The 17,986-nt window shown below is 47.5% G+C and overlaps 1 pseudogene; it reads left to right on the top strand.

Moving 5' to 3' along the window:
• The first annotated feature begins 2,891 nt into the window (after positions 1 to 2,891).
• Positions 2,892 to 16,409, top strand: LOC119360280 (annotated as a pseudogene).
• Positions 16,410 to 17,986: the final 1,577 nt, after the last annotated feature.

Genomic DNA, 17,986 nt, shown 5'->3' on the forward strand with positions numbered 1-17,986 from the left:
TCGACGTCGACGGAGCCTAAATGCCTAACCACTTTGGTTTAGGGGGTTCTCGACATCGACGGACCCTAAATGCCTAACCACTTTGGTTTAGGGGGTTCTCGACGTCGACGGACCCCAAATGCCTAACCACTTCGGTTTAGGGGGTTCTCGACGTTGATGGACCCACAACACCATAGAGTTGAAGCAACTTTGGTTTAGGGGGTTCATAAAAGAGTTCAAGCAACTAAGACAAGCAGCAACTAAGAGTTAACATATAGGTTCACAACAAACTGGTTCAGAACAACAACATATTGATTAACATAGTGGTTCACAGCAACTAAGAGTTAACATAGTGGTTCACAGCAACAACATAGTGGTTCACCACAACACCATAGTGGTTCACAACAACTTAAAGCAACAACATAGTGGTTCACAACAACTACACATCCATAGTACATAACTTAGTTCACAACAACACCATACTTCACAAAAGGTCAGCAAAGCAAGCATTCTTCTTCTCCATGTTGATCTGGATCTTGCTCTTGCTCTTCCTCTACATCTTCATTCTGACAAGATGTCCAGGATCCCCTTCAATTTTTGCTTGTTCTTCTCCTCTGACTTCAACAGTTCAGCAATCTGAATCTTTAGCTGATCCCTCCTTGCTGTGAGCTTGTCATGCCCCTTCTTGAGATCACCCATGTGAAGGAGCAGTTGGGTGTTCTCCTGGGTGAGCTTTTCCTCGGATTTTTTGAGTTCATCAACCTGGAATTGCAGGTTCCTGGTGGATGTACTAAGCACTTCCTTCTCTTTTAGATGATTAAACTTCAGGTTCCTAATGCAAGTGGCTTGAGATTCTGTCAGGTTCATCAGTACTTTATACTTCTCCTGCAGCTTGAAGATCTCTGCATCTTTCTTCCCCATCTATGTCTTCATGTCAGATACAACAACTGAATCAGAAACATGTACATTCTGCATCTTAGCCTGCAAATAGCTGAAATCTACCATCCTATCCTCTTGAGCATTGAACAGTTGGTGCTCATCTTAAACCAATTTGTCATAGTTGGCCTCTAGATTATTTTTTTTCTTCAGTCAAATGGTGAATAGTGAGTGAACTCTCCAGGTTATCCTTCCTCCTATCACTCTTGCTGTCATGATACATTTCCCATAGCTTCAACAAGGCATTCTGCAATGTAGGAGGCCACTCTGGGTCAACCCAGAGAACAACACCACAGTTGTCATCTTCCTGCAATATAAACAACCATAGCATGTGCAAAATCAATCTCCTAGGCAAATTATTTAAGCAATAAACTTTGAGCAACTAGCTTTAAACAATGAACTGTGAGCATCTTTAAACAATGTAGGACCCTAAATGACTAGCCACTGAATTAAAAAATGAACTTTAAGCATCTTTGAGAAACAACTTTAATAATATAGCCAACTAAAGAATGAACCTCTGACACTAAACACTAACTGAATTTTAAGCTTCTGACATTGAATCTCTCTGACCTTAAACAATCAAATAATTTGCAAAGTGAGTACTCTTGTACTGCAAACAATGATTATATGCACTGCAAACGAAGTTGTTGACCAATTATAAAATTACTGGCCAAATTAAGTATACATGGCAAGCATCAACACATTTTCTAATCCATTGATTAGCATCAGTAGTACTAAATGGCTACAAAATGACCCTCACAGCTACAAAATGACCATCAGAGCTATGGTACAAGAGTACTCATTAAACAATGTGCATCAGCACATGGCTAGATTAAAGAACATGAATTCTATGCACTGGACTGGACAATTCTATGCACATGGCTAGATTAAACAATACCATTAACACAGAGTTTGGACAGAATCTTACACTCATAGGACAGACTAAGAACCTCCTGCCTGTGTTAAATGCTTCGAATGTTACACGCCTCTCAGCCGCCACAACATGCTGATGGCAAAGAACTCTGGGTGTTGTCTCAGTGCCAGTGTAGTCTTGGTCTTCAATGCTAGCAGGGATCTACAGGAACAAAAGGAAAACAAAATCCCCAAATCAAATCAAATCCCCCCAAATCCCAAATCTAATAATCCAACCCTAACCCTAGCTCTACAACTCACCCGGTAATGCATGGCTTTGTCGTCGGAGAGGTTCATGTATTGCGCGCTTGAGTCCTGGCTGCTCTCGTCCTCCATGGCGCGACGGCGAGCCGGTTGAGGTGGCGGCGGCGGCCGGCGGCGGCGAATCGGAGAGAGGAGGGAGAGCGAGAGTGAGAGTGAGGTCGAGCGAGAGTGAGACGAGTCCGACCGAGCCCATGTAACCGACCGCACCGGCCTCGTCCTAGTCGGCGTACCGGGCACGCGCCGATTGGCCACCGTGTCACCTGACAGGTGGACCCGGTCTGTCAGATACATGGTCAATACTCACTTATACGGCTGTCAGCCCGTTATGCATCACTTAGGCCCTGAGTTGGTACTGAACTGCGACATGCACGAATAGTAATACTGATTCGTGAGTAGGTGCGCAAGTGTGGTACCAACGTGCAATTAACTCGATTATGAATCATCTGACACATGGAACTTTCTTCGAAATGTAGAGTGACTAAAATACTGTTGACAAGCCATAAAAAACGAGCAACAAACGCATTGGTAAACATACATGGTGATGTGTGTAGGTGTCGTTGCTAGCAGTGGATTTATCTATCTTCATTAATGACTCAAGTAGATATGTGAACATTTCCTTAATGAGACATGAGTATGGAACCTTTAAAAAGCACACTGAGTTAGCACGCTGAGTTAGACGTTTTTCTCCATGAATAAACTTGTAAAGCACACTGAGTTATACGTTTTTTCTCCATGAATGTAAACCTGTAGGCACTTCCCCATCGAGGATGAGGGCTGACAAGGGGAAGGAGCTCTACTTCATGTTCGTGAAGCCGGAGACGAAGACGCCCAGTGGGCTGACGGCGTGGCCGGCCCTGACCAGCGTTTACAAGAGCGAGATTTTCAAGCCCGCCTTAGAGCGCCACTACACGAGCCCGAGGGCGGCCGTGCTCTGCGCGGACGCGTTCCAGAGCATGTACGCGCAGATGGTGTGCGGCCTGTGCCAGCGCCACGACGTGCTCCGCATCGGCGCCGTGTTCGCCGCCAGCCTCCTGCGCGCCATCCGCTTCCTCCACCTCAACTGGGAGCAGCTCGCCGCTGACATCGAGGCCGGCGCGCTCAGTCCGCGCGTCACCGACACGTTGGTGCGCGAGGCCGTCGCGGGCGTCGTCCGCGGGTCGGACCCCGAGCTCGCCCGGCTCATTCGGCAAGAGTGCTGCAAGGGTGACTTGGCTGGCATCGTCACGCGGATCTGGCCGAACACGAGGTACCTCGACGTCGTCGTCACCGGTGCCATGGCTCAGTACGTCCCGGCCCTAGAACACTACGGCGGCGGCCTGCCCATGGTGTCCACCTCGTACGCGTCCTCGGAGTGCTACTTCGGCATCAACCTCCGCCCGCTGTGCGACCCGTCTGAGGTGTCCTACACCATCATGCCCAACGTGGCCTACTTCGAGTTCCTCCCCGTGAACAAGACCACCGGCGAGGAGGACGCGAGCCAGCTCGTGGACCTCGCCTGCGTGGAGGCCGGGCGGGAGTACGAGGTGGTGGTCACCACCTATACCGGGCTGAACCGGTACCGCGTGGGCGACGTGCTCCGCGTGCCCGGCTTCCACAACGCCGCGCCGCAGTTCCAGTTCGTGCGCCGCCAAGACGTCGTGCTCTCCATCGAGACGGACAAAACAGACGAGGCCGAGCTGCAGCGCGCCGTGGAGCGGGCCGCGGAGCTGCTCCGCCCGCACGGGGCGTCCGAACATGCACATGACCAATCACATGCATCTCCTTCTCTTCTCTCTCTTCTCCAACCACACATGCACGGTCCCTTCTTCTCTCTCTCATCCCAACGGGACACTAAACCACAAATATCCCACCACATGCATGGTCTTCACATACTTTTTCTCCTACCATCGCGTATCTTGTCCGCGGACCACGTTCAGACATAAAATCGGACATATACCGGAGAAATTCACAGGTCGGCATTGAAGATGCCCTTACGACGTACAAACCGACATGCTCGTACGAACAAGCGTGCGCAGAGCTTGGACAAACATAGGGCCCCAGATTTTGTTGTACTTTTATATAGTGCGGGTGAGATCTGCTTGGCTAGATTTAAGTACTGCACAGTTTGTAAAATGGAATCTAGACTTTGGTTTTATAATCAGCCGGTGGTGATGTCTGAGGGTACCCTCGATGGTGATGTATCGAGGGTACCCTCGATACATCAGCCACGCGTGCACCGAGGGTATCCTGGGCCACTATGTCATCTACTGGGAGCTGCTTACCGCCGGCGAGATGGTGGTTGACAGGGAGACCCTCGATGGCCGCTGCCTGGAGATGGAGGAGGCCCTGAACGCGGTGTACCGGCGGAGTCGGGTGGTCGACGGGTCGATCGGGCCGCTGGAGATCCGGGTCGTCCGTGTTAGAATTAATGGGCTAGGCCCATAGCAATTTCTGAAATCTCAAAGCCTATGTGTAAAATGGCAAGTGGTGGTGCTAATTTTAGTCCCACCCCGGAAGTTGAAGAAGAGTTGGGCCTCTTTATATAGTGAGTTCTCTCCACCACTCAAAGTGGTGTGTGAAAAGAGAAAGAGAAGACCATAGAAACTGGATCGGTTTGTGATTGTGGCGCCCCGGTTGCATCAACCTCGCGCGCACCATCGAGCTGCTGGACTCACATGTCGTGTCTGTTGGAAATATGCCCTAGAGGCAATAATAAAAGTATTATTATTATATTTCCTTGTTCATGATAATTGTCTTTTATTCATGCTATAACTGTATTATCCGGAAATCGTAATACACGTGTGAATACATAGACCACAATATGTCCCTAGTGAGCCTCTAGTTGACTAGCTCGTTGTGATCAACAGATAGTCATGGTTTCCTGGCTATGGACATTGGATGTCGTTGATAACGGGATCACATCATTAGGAGAATGATGTGATGGACAAGACCCAATCCTAAGCATAGCACAAAGATCGTGTAGTTCATTTGCTAGAGCTTTGCCAATGTCAAGTATCTCTTCCTTTGACCATGAGATCGTGTAACTCCTGGATACCGTAGGAGTGCCTTGGGTGTATCAAACGTCACAACGTAACTGGGTGACTATAAAGGTGCACTACAGGTATCTCCGAAAGTATCTATTGTTTTATACGGATCGAGACTGGGATTTGTCACTCCGTGTAAACGGAGAGGTATCTCTGGGCCCACTCGGTAGGACATCATCATATGCGCAATGTGACCAAGGAGTTGATCACGGGATGATGTGTTACGGAACGAGTAAAGTGACTTGCCGGTAACGAGATTGAACAAGGTATCGGTATACCGACGATCGAATCTCGGGCAAGTAAAATACCGCTAGACAAAGGGAAATGAATACGGGATTGATTAAGTCCTTGACATCGTGGTTCATCCGATGAGATCATCGTGGAACATGTGGGATCCAACATGGGTATCCAGATCCCGCTGTTGGTTATTGACTGGAGATCGTCTCGGTCATGTCTGCATGTCTCCCGAACCCGTAGGGTCTACACACTTAAGGTTCGATGACGCTAGGGTTATAAAGGAAGCTTGTATGTGGTAACCGAATGTTGTTCGGAGTCCCGGATGAGATCCCGGACGTCACGAGGAGTTCCGGAATGGTCCGGAGGTAAAGATTTATATATAGGAAGTCCTGTTTCGGCCATCGGGACAAGTTTCGGGGTCATCGGTATTGTACCGGGACCACCGGAAGGGTCCCGGGGGCCCACCGGGTGGGGCCACCTGCCCCGGGGGGGCACATGGGCTGAGGGGGGTGCGCCTTGGCCTACATGGGCCAAGGGCACCAGCCCCAAGAGGCCCATGCGCCTAGGGAACCCTAGAGGGAAGAGTCCTCGAGGGGAAAGGCACCTCCGAGGTGCCTTGGGGAGGATGGACTCCTCCCCCCCTCTTGGCCGCACCCCTTGCTTGGAGTAGGGGGCAAGGCTGCGCCTCCCCCCTCTCCCCTGCCCCTATATATAGTGGAGGGGAGGGAGGGCATCCATACCTGAGCCCTTGGCGCCTCCCTCCCTCCCGTGACACCTCCTCCTCTCCCGTAGGTGCTTGGCGAAGCCCTGCAGGATTGCCACGCTCCTCCATCACCACCACGCCGTTGTGCTGCTGTTGGATGGAGTCTTCCTCAACCTCTCCCTCCCTCCTTGCTGGATCAAGGCGTGGGAGACGTCACCGGGTTGTACGTGTGTTGAACGCGGAGGTGCCGTCCGTTCGGCACTTGATCATCGGTGATTTGAATCACGACGAGTACGACTCCATCAACCCCGTTCATTTGAACGCTTCCGCTTAGCGATCTACAAGGGTATGTAGATGCACTCTCCTCTCTCTTTCTACTCGTTGCTGGTCTCTCCATAGATAGATCTTGGTGACACGTAGGAAAATTTTGAATTTCTGCTACGTTCCCCAACAGTGGCATCATGAGCTAGGTCTATTGCGTAGATTCTTTGCACGAGTAGAACACAAAGTAGTTGTGGGCGTTGATGTTGTTCAATATGCTTACTGTTACTAGTCCAATCTTGTTTCGACGGTATTGTGGGATGAAGCGGCCCGGACCGACCTTACACGTACTCTTACGTGAGACAGGTTCCACCGATTGACATGCACTTGGTGCATAAGGTGGCTAGCGGGTGCCAGTCTCTCCCACTTTAGTCGGAACGGATTCGATGAAAAGGGTCCTTATGAAGTGTAAATAGCAATTGGCATATCACGTTGTGGTCTTGCGTAGGTAAGAAACGTTCTTGCTAGAAACCCATAGCAGCCACGTAAAACATGCAACAACAATTAGAGGACGTCTAACTTGTTTTTGCAGGGTATGCTATGTGATGTGATATGGCCAAAAGGATGTGATGAATGATATATGTGATGTATGAGATTGATCATGTTCTTGTAATAGGATTCACGACTTGCATGTCGATGAGTATGACAACCGGCAGGAGCCATAGGAGTTGTCTTTATTTTTTGTATGACCTGCGTGTCATTGAAGAACGCCATGTAAACTACTTTACTTTATTGCTAAACGCGTTAGTCATAGAAGTAGAAGTAGTCGTTGGCGTGACAACTTCATGAAGACACGATGATGGAGATCATGATGATGGAGATCATGGTGTCATGCCGGTGACAAGATGATCATGGAGCCCCGAAGATGAAGATCAAAGGAGCTATATGATATTGGCCATATCATGTCACTACTCTATTTGATTGCATGTGATGTTTATCATGTTTATGCATCTTGTTTACTTAGGACGACGGTAGTAAATAAGATGATCCCTTACAAAATTTCAAGAAGTGTTCTCCCCTAACTGTGCACCGTTGCTACAGTTCGTCGCTTCTAAGCACCACGTGATGATCGGGTGTGATGGATTCTTAAGTTCACATACAATGGGTGTAAGACAGTTTTACACAGCGAAAACACTTAGGGTTAACTTGACGAGCCTAGCATGTGCAGACATGGCCTCGGAACACGGAGACCGAAAGGTCGAGCATGAGTCGTATAGTAGATACGATCAACATGAAGATGTTCACCGACGTAAACTAGTCCGTCTCACGTGATGATCGGACACGGCCTAGTTGACTCGGATCATGTGATCACTTAGATGACCAGAGGGATGTCTATTTAAGTGGGAGTTCATAAGATGAACTTAATTATCCTGAACATAGTCAAAAGACCTTTTGCAAATTATGTCGTAGCTCGCGTATAGTTCTACTGTTTAGATATGTTCCTAGAGAAAATTATAGTTGAAAGTTGATAGTAGCGATTATGCGATCAGTAGAAAGCTTATGTCCTTAATGCACCACTCAGTGTGCTGAACCCCAAGCGTCGTTTGTGGATGTTGTGAACATCGGACATACACGTCTTGATAACTACGTGATAGTTTAGTTAAATGGTTTAGAGTTGAGGCACGAAAGACGTTTTCGAAACATCGCGGAACATATGAGATGTTTCGAGGGCTGAAATTGAGATTTCAGGCTCGTGCCCACGTCAAGAGGTATAAGACCTCCGACGATTTTCTTAGCCTGCAAACTAAGGGAGAAAAGCTCAATCGTTGAGCTTGTGCTCAGATTGTCTGAGTGCAACAATCACTTGAATCGAGTGGGAGTTGATCTTCCAGATGAGATAGTGATGTTTCCCCAAAGTCATTACCACCAAGCTGCTAGAGCTTTATGATGAACTATAACATATCAGGGATAGATATGATGATCCTTGAAATATTCGTGATGTTTGACACCGCGAAAGTAGAAATCAAGATGGAGCATCAATTGTTGATGGTTGGTGAAACCACTAGTTTCAAGAAGGGCAAGGGAACAAAGGGATACTTCATGAAACGGCAAATCAGCTGCTGCTCTAGTGAAGAAACCCAAGGTTGAACCCAAACCCGAGACTGAGTGCTTCTGTAATAAGGGGAACAGCCACTGGAGCAGAATTACCCTAGATACTTGGTAGATGAGAAGGCTGGCAAGGTCGATAGAAGTATATTGGATATACATTATGTTAATGTGTACTTTACTAGTACTCCTAGTAGCACCAGGGTATAAGATACCGGTTCGGTTACTAAGTGTTAGTAACTCGAAATAAAAGCTACGGAATAAAACGGAGACTAGCTAAAGGTGAGCTGACGATACGTGTTGGAAGTGTTTCCAAGTTTGATGTAATCAAGCATCGCACGCTCCCTCTACCATCAAGATTAGTATTAAACCTGAATAAGTGCTCTTGCACCTATAGGAATGGTTTATTGAATCTCGATCGTAGTGATACACATTTTCATGCCAAAAGATATAAGATAGTAATGATAGTACCACTTACTTGTGGCACTGCCATGTAAGTCATATTGGTGTAAAACGCATGAAGAAGCTCCAAGTTGATGGATCTTTGGACTCACTCGTTTTTGAAAAGTTTGAGACATGCGAACCATGTCTATTGGTGTATACGCATGAAGAAACTCCATGCAGATGGATCGTTTGGACTCACTTGATTATGAATCACTTGAGATATGCAAATCATACCACATGGGCAAGATGACTGAAAAGCCTCGTTTTCAGTAAGATGGAACAAGATAGCAACTTGTTGGAAGTAACACATTTTGATGTGTGCAGTCGAATGAGTGCTGAGGCATGCAGTGAATATCATTATGTTCTTACTTCATAGATGATTCGAGTAAATGTTGAGTATATTTACTTGATGAAACACAAGTCTGAATTATTGAATGGTTCAAGTAATTTCAGAGTGAAGTAGAAGATCATTGTGACAAGAGGATAAAATGTCTATGATACGATCATAGAGATGAATATCTGAGTTACGAGTTTTGGCACACAATTAAGACATTGTCGAAAATGTTTCACAATTAATACCGCCTGGAACACCATAGTGTGATGGTGTGTCCGAACATCATAGTTGCACCCTATTGGATATGGTGCGTACCATGATGTCTCTTATCGAATTACCACTATCGTTCATGGGTTAGGCATTAGAGACAACCACATTCACTTTAAATAGGGCACCACATAATTCCGTTGAGATGACACCGTATGAATTATGGTTTAGAGAAACCTAAGTTGTCGTTTCTTGAAAGTTTGGGGCTGCGACGCTTATATGAAAAAGTTTCAGGTTGATAAGCTCGAACCCAAAACGGATAAAATGCATCTTCATAGGAAACCCAAAACAGTTGGGTATACCTCCTAATTCAGATCCGAAAGCAATATGGATTGTTTCTAGAATCGGGTCCTTTCTCGAGGAAAAGTTTCTCTCGAAAGAATTGAGTGGGAGGATGGTGGAGACTTGATGAGGTTATTGAACCGTCTCTTCAACTAGTGTGTGACAGGGCACAGGGAGTTGTTCCTGTGGCACCTACACCAATTGAAGTGGAAGCTTGTGATATTGATCATGAAACTTCGGATCAAGTCACTCCCAAACCTCGTAGGATGACAAGGATGCGTACTACTTCAGAGTGGTACGTAATCCTGTCTTGAAGGTCATGTTGCTAGACAACAATGAACCTACGAGCTATGTAGAAGCGATGGTGGGCCCGGATTCCGATAAATGGCTTGAGGCCATAAAATCCGAGAGAGGATCCATGTATGAAAACAAAGTGTAGACTTTGGCAGAACGGCTCGATGGTCGTAAAGGCTAATGAGTACAGATGGATTTCAAAAGGAAGACGGACAATGATGGTAAATGTCACCATTAAGAAAGCTCGACTTGTCGTTAAGATGTTTTCCGACAAGTTCAAGGAGTTGACTACGATGAGATTTTCTCACTCGTAGCGATGCTAAGAGTCTGTTGGAATTATATTAGCGATTACTGCATTATTTATGAAATCTTGCAGATAGGATGTCAAAACATTGTTTCCTCGACGATTTTAATGAGGAAAGGTTGTATGTGATACAACCGGAAGGTTTTGTCAATCCCGAAAGATGCTAATAAGTATGCAAAGCTCCAGCAATCCTTCTAAGGACTGGAGTGAGCATCTCGGAGTTGGAATGTATGCTTTGATGATGATCAAAGATTTTGGATTTATACAAAGTTTATGAGAAACTTGTATTTACAAAGAAGTGAGTGGGAGCACTATAGAATTTCTGATGAGTACATGTTGTTGACATATTGATGATCAGAAATGATGTAGAATTTCTGGAAAGCATATAGGGTTATTTTGAAAGTGTTTTTCAATGGAAAGCCTGAATTAAGCTACTTGAACATTGAGCATCAAGATCTATAAGGATAGATCAAAATGCTTAATAATACTTTCAAATGAGCACATACCTTGACATGATCTTGAAGGTGTTCAAGATGGACCAGTCAAAGAAGGAATTCTTGCCTGAGTTGTAAGGTACGAAGTTAAGACTTAAAGCTCGACCACGGCAGAATAGAGAGAAAGGACGAAGGTCGTCCCCTATGCTTAAGACGTAGGCTCTTCAGTATGCTATGCTGTGTACCGCACCTGAAGTGTGCCTTGCCATGAGTCAGTCAAGGGGTACAAGAGTGATCCAAGAATGGCTCACAGGACAGCGGTCAAAATTATCCTTAGTAACTAGTGGACTAAGGAATTTTCTCGATTATGGAGGTGGTAAAAGAGTTCGTCGTAAAGGTTATGACGATGCAAGCTTGACACCTATCCGGATAGCTCTGAGTAGAGAGACCGAATACATATAATGGAGCAAATAATTTAGAATAGCTCCAAGTAGAACAGTTGTTTGGAATAGCTCCAAATAGAGCGTGGTAGCTGCATCTAGGAGATGACATAGAGATTTGTAAAACACACACGGATCTGAAAGGTTCAGACCCGTTGACTAAAACCTCTCTCACAAGCAACATGATCAAACATAAAACTCATTGAGTGTTAATCACATAGTGATGTGAACTAGACTACTGACTCTAGTAAACTCTTGGGTATTAGTCACATGGCGATGTGACCTGTGAGTGTTAATCACATGGCGATGTGAACTAGATTATTGACTCTAGTGCAAGTGGGAGACTGTTGGAAATATGCCCTAGAGGCAATAATAAAAGTATTATTATTATATTTCCTTGTTCATGATAATTGTCTTTTATTCATGCTATAACTGTATTATCCGGAAATCGTAATACACGTGTGAATACATAGACCACAATATGTCCCTAGTGAGCCTCTAGTTGACTAGCTCGTTGTGATCAACAGATAGTCATGGTTTCCTGGCTATGGACATTGGATGTCGTTGATAACGGGATCACATCATTAGGAGAATGATGTGATGGACAAGACCCAATCCTAAGCATAGCACAAAGATCGTGTAGTTCATTTGCTAGAGCTTTGCCAATGTCAAGTATCTCTTCCTTTGACCATGAGATCGTGTAACTCCTGGATACCGTAGGAGTGCCTTGGGTGTATCAAACGTCACAACGTAACTGGGTGACTATAAAGGTGCACTACAGGTATCTCCGAAAGTATCTATTGTTTTATACGGATCGAGACTGGGATTTGTCACTCCGTGTAAACGGAGAGGTATCTCTGGGCCCACTCGGTAGGACATCATCATATGCGAATGTGACCAAGGAGTTGATCACGGGATGATGTGTTACGGAACGAGTAAAGTGACTTGCCGGTAACGAGATTGAACAAGGTATCGGTATACCGACGATCGAATCTCGGGCAAGTAAAATACCGCTAGACAAAGGGAAATGAATACGGGATTGATTAAGTCCTTGACATCGTGGTTCATCCGATGAGATCATCGTGGAACATGTGGGAGCCAACATGGGTATCCAGATCCCGCTGTTGGTTATTGACCGGAGATCGTCTCAGTCATGTCTGCATGTCTCCCGAACCCGTAGGGTCTACACACTTAAGGTTCGATGACGCTAGGGTTATAAAGGAAGCTTGTATGTGGTAACCGAATGTTGTTCGGAGTCCCGGATGAGATCCCGGACGTCACGAGGAGTTCCGGAATGGTCCGTAGGTAAAGATTTATATATAGGAAGTCCTGTTTCGGCCATCGGGACAAGTTTCGGGGTCATCGGTATTGTACCGGGACCACCGGAAGGGTCCCGGGGGCCCACCGGGTGGGGCCACCTGCCCCGGGGGGCCACATGGGCTGAGGGGGGTGCGCCTTGGCCTACATGGGCCAAGGGCACCAGCCCCAAGAGGCCCATGCGCCTAGGGAACCCTAGAGGGAAGAGTCCTCGAGGGGAAAGGCACCTCCGAGGTGCCTTGGGGAGGATGGACTCCTCCCCCCCTCTTGGTCGCACCCCTTGCTTGGAGTAGGGGGCAAGGCTGCGCCTCCCCCCTCTCCCCTGCCCCTATATATAGTGGAGGGGAGGGAGGGCATCCATACCTGAGCCCTTGGCGCCTCCCTCCCTCCCGTGACACCTCCTCCTCTCCCGTAGGTGCTTGGCGAAGCCCTGCAGGATTGCCACGCTCCTCCATCACCACCACGCCGTTGTGCTGCTGTTGGATGGAGTCTTCCTCAACCTCTCCCTCCCTCCTTGCTGGATCAAGGCGTGGGAGACGTCACCGGGCTGTACGTGTGTTGAACGCGGAGGTGCCGTCCGTTCGGCACTTGATCATCGGTGATTTGAATCACGACGAGTACGACTCCATCAACCCCGTTCATTTGAACGCTTCCGCTTAGCGATCTACAAGGGTATGTAGATGCACTCTCCTCTCTCTTTCTACTCGTTGCTGGTCTCTCCATAGATAGATCTTGGTGACACGTAGGAAAATTTTGAATTTCTGCTACGTTCCCCAACAGTGTCCGCCCATTTCAGCCCCACCCAGCAACACTGGACCCCAGCCTGACCCTACATGTTAAATTGAACAATTTTTATGGCAATTCTAGTGACGTAAGAATGACAAGTTAGTTGATATACATAATAATTTTGTCAAAAAATAAACTGAAGAAAGAAGGTGCCAATGCTTGCTTACTAAACTTGTGTATCATATTCTTGTACCTGACATTTGGGCGTTATAAGACTCCTAGATTCAATATCCAACAGTCATTCTTCTTTCTTCTTCATCCAGCTTTCTTCCTCCTTCATCTGTTTATTCTTCCGAAAATCAATTACCCAAATTATAAAATCAGTGAACTTACATACAACTATCGTGGGATCTTATAGCATTGGGTTGTTTATTTTCTGGAGTTGCTTATGTGTACTATTCACCGCGTTATGATAATAAAGCAATCATGCAGAATGTTGTGTTTAGAGCAACTACAATCGGATCTTCCATTTCCTCCTAAATGTCCGACGGGCAACCTGGACATCGCCCAGACCCCAAAAAAAGCCACCCAACCAGACCCCTCAAAGCCAAGCCAAACGTCCAAGATGTCCGGCACCCCTCAAACACAACTTATATGTGGGGAGGACTTGGGATTGCCCAGACACGCCCAGGTCCCTCCGCCACATCGGACCGGCCTACCCCGATCCCACTAATATCCAATACCTATATGTACCCTAGATCAAATCCTAGCCATTTGTTACTCCGGTCCACTTTCGGTCCGCTCCGCAGAGCTCCTCCCCGTTAATCTCTAGCCACTTTCAGCATGACGGGCAGTGGATCTGAGTCTGACTCCTCCAGAACCCAAGCTCCACTGGCTCTCCACTTGAATCCATTGCCGGAAGCTCGTGGCAAATTGAGGTCCAGTCACGCACCGATCGATGGGGTAGGCACTTCGGTAACTCTAGGGGCTCGAGGCACGTGTTAGCTGTAGATCCGAAGCCGATGAGTGGCGGCTAGTGGTACAAGCTTGCCCCAAAAGATGATTGCACAACGTCCGAAGCCCGTCGATGGGTCATTGTCCCTGCGACATCGTGCTCCGAGGCCAAGGTCAACGCCTCCAATGCGGATGGCCACGGGTTCTCTAGATGCCCCAACTACGGCGGAAAAGCAGGCCCATCGTGCCTGCCGTGAGAGGGCTAAAGCACGACTGTGATCCGTCATAAACTTCTTATGACCCTTTGCTCTATCTGGGACGCGAGCCAGCTCGTGGACCTCGCCCGCGTGGAGGCCGGGCAGGAGTACGAGGTGGTGGTCACCACATACACCGGGCTGAACCGGTACCGCATGGGCGACGTGCTCCGCGTGTCCGGCTTTCACAATGTCGCGTCGCAGTTCCAGTTCGTGCGCCGCCAAAACATGCTGCTCTATGTCGAGAGCGACATGACCGACGAGGCCGAGCAGCACCGCGCCGTGGAGCGGGCCGCGGAGCTGCTCTGCCCGCACGGGGCATCCGTGGTGGAGTACACCAGCCGCGCGTGCACCGAGGGTATCCCGATGGCGCGGCGAAGGTTGACAGGGAGACCTTCGACGGCTGCTGCCTCGAGATGGGGGACGCCCGGAACACGGTGTACCGGCTGAGTCGGGTGGTGGACGGGTGGATCGGGCCGCTCGAGATCCGGGTCGTCCGGCCAGGCACCTTCAAGGAGCTCATGGACCAGGCCATCTCCCGCGGCGGGTCCATCAACCAGTACAAGGCGCCCCGCTGCGTCATGCTCCCGTCGATCATCGAGCTGCATGCTTGACTCGCGCGTCGTCCCCACCCACTTCAGCCCTACAGTGCTGCACTGGACCAAGAAAAATCTGTGACACGTCCATGAGCCAGAGCTTCTGGGCGTCCTCCGACGCCGCCATGCAGCTAAACTTTCGCATAACATAACTTTGTTTACTTTTGCAATTCAACGAGGACCTGTATCAGTCCACAAAGCTGTCCGAACATCCAAATTCTTGTATTCTCGAAATAAACATCGGAGCTTTGTCGGAGTCCGGACATGCACATGACCAATCACATGCATGTCCTTCTCTTCTCTCTCTTCTCCAACCACACATGCACGGTCCCTTCTTCTCTCTCTCATCCCAACGGGACACTAAACCACAAATATCCCACCACATGCATGGTCTCCACATACTTTTTCTCCTACCATCGCGTATCTTGTCCGCGGACCACGTTCAGACATAAAATCGGACATATACCGGAGAAATTCACAGGTCGGCATTGGAGATGCCCTTACGACGTACAAACCGACATGCTCGTACGAACAAGCGTGCGCAGAGCTTGGACAAACATAGGGCCCCAGATTTTGTTGTACTTTTATATAGTGCGGGTGAGATCTGCTTGGCTAGATTTAAGTACTGCACAGTTTGTAAAATGGAATCTAGACTTTGGTTTTATAATCAGCCTGGAGTAATATTGGGCGTGTTTGGTTGGCCGTGTGGATCTCGCACGCGTGGAGGCCGGGCAGGAGTACGAGGTGGTGGTCACCAAGTACATGGGGCTGAACTGGTACCGCGTCGGCGACGTGCTCCGCACGTCGGGCTTCCACAATGCCGCGCCACAGTTCTAGTTCGTGCGCCGCCAAACCATGCTGCTCTCGGTCGAGACGGACAAGACCGACAAGGCCGAGCTGGCTGCGGAGCTACTTCGCTCCCCACAGGGCCTGTGGCGGAGTACACCAGCCGGGCGTGCACCGAGAGTATCCCGGGTCACTATGTCATCTACTGGAAGCTGTTGACCGCCGATGGCGCGGCGGAGGTTTGACAGGGAGACCCTCGACGGCTGTTGCCTGGAGATGGAGGAGGCCTTGAACGCAGTGTACCGGCAGAGCTGGGTGGTCGATGGGGCGATCGCGCCGCTCGAGATCTGGGTCGTCCGGCCCGGCACCTTCGAGGAGCTCATGGACCAGGCCATCTCCCGCGGCGCGTCCATCAACCAGTACAAGGCGCCCCGCTACGTCACGCTTCCGTCGATCATCCAGCTGCTCGGACACGCGCGTCGTGTCCACCCACTCCAGCTATATCGGCGGACCACATTCGGACATAAAAACGGACATATACCAGAGAAATTTATAGGTCGGCGTTGGAGATGCCCTTACGACTTACATACCGACATGCTCACACGAACAAGCGCGTGTGTAGAGTTTGCACAAACACAGGGCCACAGATTTTGCTATACTTTTATACAGTGCAGGTGAGATCTGCTTGGCCAATCAGTTGGATATTGCTTTGAGATTCGTGCATTTTTTTTTTGTGGTGATGTCTTCTGTTTTGTGTTTTCTTCTAATGGACTAACCCCAATTTTAGGTCAGTCAGATCACGTTTTTGAGCTCGGTGGCCTCACCCGTTAGTCGGCAGAGTCCAACCCGCGTCATGGAGCTTGGCCGTCTCCTCGTCTCTCCCGTAGTTATTTGTTCCTCTCCCCGGGTCAGTCACTTCCCCTCCTCTCTCAGTCGCTTCTCCTCTTTGTGTCACCCTATCTTGCTCTGGTCGTCTCGTCCTCCTCTCCCCGAGCTAGGGTTCGTCGATATTTTGTGCCCCATTCTGGTGCCCCCTTATTTCCTGTTAGATATTAGTTATTTTTTTTGGTTTTGTGTCAGTTCTTGAGTTCCTTTTGTTGTTCTTATTCAAGATTACTTCTCGGGGTGCTTGGTTAGGTTTGGTCTGCTCCATCCGCGAGTGAATCTATGCTTCAGGTATTCCTCCCCTCATACTCGTATTTGTGATATGTTTTGTGTATCAGATGCATGGTTAGGGTTCGTCTTTAAGATGCTTGGTTAGGGTTTGTATGCCTACCCCATGGCTCGAATTTGTGCTCATACTGAGCAGGTCCTTTTGATTTGTTCCTCTATTTCCTTTTATGCTTTAGATTGGTTCCATCCGCAATGTTAGTGATATATTAGATCTGCTAGTTTAGTTGATTTGCTGGTGACTTTCTAACATCAGCAGGCTCATGTTAGTGATGTATTGATCTTCATGAGTTTAATTGATTTGCTGTGACTTTCTTGTTGTTTAGTTGTGTAGCTATTTTCCTTGTCAGATTGTTTTTCTCCTGTTGAGTAAATCCCCAATTTCACATCTTTTCTGTCTTGAGTTATCTATAATGCTAGTTGTTGAGGTCTAATTTTGTGAGATTGTTGTTGTGACAGTGAGTTTTTAGGTCTTATAATGTTAATCTATTGGCTTCATTGGTGAGTAAACAATAAAGGCCCTTTTCATGTTAATCCATTTTGATCTGTGTTGTACATCTAAACCCTAATAGGCCCTTTTTTGTTTTAAACCAATTCTAATTTGTGTTATATATGTAAATCCTAAAATTCATTTTGATTAGTTGTACCATATATTCGTGTAGATATCTTATAGTTTATCTTTATAACAATGCCTTTATTATATTTACTAGTTCACTAGTTCATATATCTTGCTATTAGATGAATCATTACTTGTTGTCATTGTCATGTTGCATGGTTTGTATCTTTGTGTTGCAACTTTAGGCTTAGAGTATATAGTTTTGTTGTCATTGTTATGTTACACGGTTTGTATCTTTGTGTTGCTATTTTAGGCTTGGAGTATAAAGTTTAATTGTCATTGTATGTTGCACGGTTTGTATCTTTGTGTTGCAATTTTAGGCTTAGAGTATGTAGCTTTGTTGTCAA

Source organism: Triticum dicoccoides, chromosome 2B (genome assembly GCF_002162155.2).
Source record: "Triticum dicoccoides isolate Atlit2015 ecotype Zavitan chromosome 2B, WEW_v2.0, whole genome shotgun sequence".
NCBI lineage: Eukaryota > Viridiplantae > Streptophyta > Magnoliopsida > Poales > Poaceae > Triticum > Triticum dicoccoides.